Here is a 5650-nt window from a genome sequence, read left to right on the forward strand (position 1 = left end):
ATTTGGAATCTTCAACTAGATTCTGGAACAATTATGGTTGACCTGAGGGAGGGGGGCAGTGGTTGATACACAGCAAAAACTGTGGTGTTAACCGGTGTACATAGAGGAACACGCCAGTCATTTTACACCGGTGTTGAATTGACAGTGTTACATGTAGGTGTTATTACAACACTTTTGGTTGTTACACTTACACTAGCTGGTGCATTCAATCTCTAGTGTGTAATTTTAGCACTTCAGGGTGTGGTCCTCTATAGACACTTACTATTATCAGTTTTAACACCACAGTTTTTACAGTGTAGCCAGTTGAAAATAAAAAAGTAATAGTGATATGGTACACCCGTGATACATGACAATTCAGGCTTATTAGGTGTAGGCAGATGTACAGAGCCCGCCAGGTGACATGAAGGAGAAAAAATTCTCCGTGCATTATTTCGTTCTCTTGAAATACTATTTCGTTCCCTCGAAAAACTATTTCGTTCCAACGCAATACTATTTCGTTCCCACGCAATACTATTTCGTTCCCACGCAATATTATTTCGTTCCAACAAAATATTTCTTTTCCACGAAATATTATTTCGATCCCACGCAATATTATCCCCCCCCCCCTCCAATCTGCACGGGCCGTGTATAACACGTGCAGCATAGCATCATGTTTTGGTATGGTATGCGCTGATGTCTGAGGATGATGATGATGGGGGTGATGATAATGCTGGGGGTGATGCTGATGGGGGTGATGATGATGGGGGTGATGATGATGATGGGGGTGATGCTGATGGGGGTGATGATGATGATGGGATGGATGATAATGGGGTGATGATGATGGGGGTGATGATAATGGGGATGATGATGGGGGTGATGACGATGGGGGTGATGATGATGGGGGTGATGATGATGCTTGGGGTGATAATGATGGGGGTGTTGATGATGGGGGTGATGATGATGGAGGTGATGATAATGGGGGTGATGCTGATGGGGGTGATGATGATGATGGGGGTGATGATGATGATGGGGGAGATGATGATGGGGGTAATGATGATGGGGTGATGCTGATGGGGGTGATGATGATGGGATAGATGATAATGGGGTGATGATGATGGGGGTGATGATAATGGGGATGATGGGGGTGATGATGGGGGTGATGCTGATGGGGATGATGATGATGGGGGTGATGATGGGGGTAATGATGATCGGGTGATGATGATGGGGGTGATGATAATGGGGTGATGATGATGGGGGTGATGATAATGGGGATGATGATGGGGGTGATGATGGGGGTGATGATGATGATGGGGGTGTTGATGATGGGGGTGATGATGATGGGGGTGATGATGATGGGGGTGATGATGATGGGGATGATGATGATGGGGGTGATGTTGGGGGTTGTTACACCCACAAATGTAATAATCGCCCACAAATGTAATAACGCCCACAAATGTAATAACACTTTACCCACAAATGTAATAACGCCCACAAATGTAATAACACTTTACCCACAAATGTAATAATTTCGCCCACAAATGTAATAATGCACTTTACCCACAAATGTAATAATTTTTGATCGCCCACAAATGTAATAATGACTTTACCCACAAATGTAATAAATTTGAAGGGATTTTTGGCGAATCCGTTCTAAACTAAAATCCTGTAGTAATGCGTTTATAGCGATTGACCTATTGTAATAGGTCCATGATATAGCACAAAAGTGCAAAGTCTTTTTTTCCAGACCCGGTTAATTAAAAAATTATAATATAAGTCCAAAGTCTTTTTTCCAGACCCGGTTGTTAAAATAATTATAATATAAGTCCAGTCTTTTTTCCAGACCCGGTTGATTCAAAAATTATAATATTCGTCCAAAGTCTTTTTTCCAGACCCGGTTGTTTAAAAAAAATTAATATTTGTCCAAAGTCTTTTTTCCAGACCCAGTTGATTAAAAAATTATAATATAAGTCCAAACTAAAATGGAAATGAGAATCGAGCTTAGTCTTTTCTCCAGACCCAGTTAATCAAAACTGGTGGAATTAATGTCTTTGTTGTTGTTTTAACTTATACGGCGCTTATTGTGAATATATGCGCTAAGAGTAAATTGAGAATCAAGCGTAGTGTTTTCTCCAGACCCAGTTACTTAAAACTAAAAACTAAAACCCTTTACCCACAAATGTAATAATTTCACCCCACAAATGTAATAATGCACTTTACCCACATATGTAATAACTTTTGATCTCCCACAAATGTAATAATGACTTTACCCACATATGTTACAAAATTTGAGGGGATTTTTGGCAAATCTGTTCTAAAATAAAACCCTATAGTAATGCGTTCATATAGTGCAAAGTCACAGGCTTTTTTCTCTAGACCCGGTTATATAAAACATTTAAACAATCTTCCAAATAAAGATCCCAAAATTAATTCTTCCTATTGTTGAATAACATAAAAGTTTAGCGTAGTCTTTGCTCCAGACCCAAATATTTCAAATAGCAAATAATAAATAATAATAAAAAAAAACAAAGACCCCACGATTTTATTAATGTTGAACAAAATGTAAATATAGCATAGTCTTTCCTCCAGACCCAGTTATAAAAAAATCATTCAAAAACAAAAGAACAACAACAACAACCAAAAACAGACCCCGCAATCTTTTCAACATTGAATAGCGTGTGTGTATTTGAGTTTTGTCAGACGTGTATCAATCAGATATGATTATTTACGTCTGGGACCGACCTTTAACGTCACCATCCGAAACACGTGACCAGGGCTCGAACCTCGAACCTCTGCATCAATTTGTAACTTCCCCACATAGCTTGGATTACAGGCACACGCCACAACACCCAGTTAGTATCGAAATATGGTGTAGTCTTTGTTCCAGCCCCGGTTATTTCACAATTGCATATCATAAAGAACACTATTAACAAAGACCCCACTATCTCATTGATGTTGAATAACTTGAAAATATAAAGTAGTTTTTTTTCAAGACCCAGTTATTTAAAATTAAAAATCATAGAAAAGATATATAATAATAATAAAACAAAGGCCCCACAGTCTTACTGATGTTGAATAACATGGAAATATAGCGTAGTCTTTCCTCCAGACCCACTTATTTCAAAATTACAAATCATTTTTTAAAGAGTCAACAAGAAACAAAGACCCCCACTATCTTATTAATGTTAAATAACATGGGAATATAGCGTAGTCTTTCATCCAGACCCAGATCTTTCAAATAACAAATGAATAATAATAATAATAAATTAATAATAATAATAAAAAACAACGACCCACGATCCTATTCATGTTGAATAATATGGAAATATAGCGTGGTCTTTTCTCAAGACCCAGTAATAAAAATCATTAAAAAACACAACAACAACAACAACAAAACAAAGTCCCTGCAATCTTATCAACATTGGATAGCATGGAAATATGGTGTAGTCTTTGCTCCAGACCAAGTTATTTCAAAATAGGAAATTATAAGAAACAATAAAAACAAACAAACAGTATCAGTAAAGACCCCACAATATCATTGATGTAGAAAAACATTGTTGTTGTTATCTTGGATTTTAAGGCGCGTATCATATGAATATTTACGCCTATGATTAATTTGTTGTCTTTGTGGTATGCGTTATCACATGATTTTTATAGTTTGGCTTAAGGACGTTCCACAGTTATGTTTGTGCGCATTATGATCTGCGCATAGTTTACACTCTGCGCGCTGACGTCACAATGGATGAACAGGTGATTAATTAGCTGCGGGTATGAGCTGATTTTTCTCATCTTCTGCACTTTAACTGCAGATCCGATGTGTTATTTCATGAAGCTATAAAGTGGAATTATTCCATGGACCATTCAAAAAAACATTCTCTACAATTTCAAAATACTTTACTCTGCAGTGCTGCCAAGAATCACGAATATTACCCCGAGTTTTAATAAATGGTAGAGTGGTTTTGATTTTTTCTTCACATAGATACAAAGCATTCGGCGCATTTTTGGTGTTTTAAAAAGCACATTTGCTCTAATAAAAATGCTGATAGTTTAAAAACAAGCACATGAACCCCTATTTTTTAGTGTTTGTACCGCTTAGGTATACCTTCCTCTACAACTCTGCAAATTTTGGTGAAAATGACATGGATTTTTAATAAAGTGCAGCATTTATTGTACGTTTGTAGTTTGTAACTGAAATTTCACATTTTTTAGATTGGGATTTTGTTATCTTTTATGCAATTTTTAAGAAATGGCAGTGCTGTTAAACTTAAAATTGCAAACAAATAGCACTATAAATATATTCTCCATTCTAACGATACAATTATTAACTCTCTTGCGAAATTTGATGACCTTTTCATGTATTTTGACTGAGTAATAGAGGTTTAAACTCATTGTAGTAATCTTGGGTGGTCTAAAAATGCCAAATTCTTTTGAATGCGCAATTTTAAAGAACATCAATTTGGGTGAACTTTGAAGCTCTATAGCAAAAAATCAAGCACATGGACCTATGTTAATTTTTGCATATTTCGAATATTAAGGTTCTAAAGTATCTATGTGCAAAGTTTGGTGAAAATGACATGGATTTCACTTTAACTGTGGAACGTCCTTAATTTGTATTTTTAAGAGAACTAGGTGTGGGGTAAAGACAACACTCTAAACCCAAGCATTTTAACTGGGTTTAATTTTGAAGATTGGTCTTAGCCTAGATTTTTTTCAATGATTGTTTATCTTTTAAATAAGCGGGTCTAGAAGAAAGACTAATCATAATACTCGGGTTATTCCACAGGAATAAGAATATGACAAAGTTTTATGATTCTAAGATTGTTTAAATCATTTTTTAAATGACTGGGTCTGGAATGAAGACAACGCTCTAAACATGTGCTTTTTTACATGGTCTTAATTTGGAGGATTGATGGTTCTTAGATTCGTTGTTGGGGGTTGGGTTTTTTATTGCTTTTTTATTCTTGAAATAACTGTGTCTGGAGGAAATTCTACAATCGATCTTCATGTTATTCCACAGTAATTAGATTATTGGGTATTCGTTTTAGAATATTTGTAAAATCTATTCTATTTATTCAAATAATAACCAAGTCTTGAGAAAAGATGATTGCTTTACCCATGCATTATTACAATGTTTTGTAGGGGTCTTAGTATTATCTAAAAAAAAATGGGTGTGGGGTAAAGACATTTTTTTCTGGGTGTAATTTTTGAAAATTGGTCTTAGATTTAAAGTATTTTTAAACTTCATTTTTTAAATAACTGGGTCTGGAGGAAAGAGTACGTTCCGAATCTCGTCTTATTCCACAAGAATAAAAATATGATAGGGTCTTACGTTAGAAGATTTTTTTGGGTAATATTTTCAATGATTAGGTCTGGAATAAAGACAACGTTCTTAACCTCTTTTTAAAACAGGTTCTTAGGTTGAAGGATTGCTTGGTCTTAGATTTGTAGTTTTTTATTATTACTATTTGCGATATTTTGAAAAAAAAATAACTGGGTCTGGCTGAAAGACTACTCTATATGTCCATGTTATCCATCATTAACAAGATTATGGAGTCTTTATACTGTTTTTGTTGTTGAATTGTTATTTATAATTCTGGAATAACAGGGCTTAGAGAAAAGACTAAGCTCAATTTTCATTTTTATTCCACTGGAATATCATTATGGTATCTTAGTT

The sequence above is a fragment of the Lytechinus pictus genome, chromosome 3 (genome assembly GCF_037042905.1).
Source record: "Lytechinus pictus isolate F3 Inbred chromosome 3, Lp3.0, whole genome shotgun sequence".
Classification (NCBI taxonomy): Eukaryota; Metazoa; Echinodermata; class Echinoidea; order Temnopleuroida; family Toxopneustidae; genus Lytechinus; species Lytechinus pictus.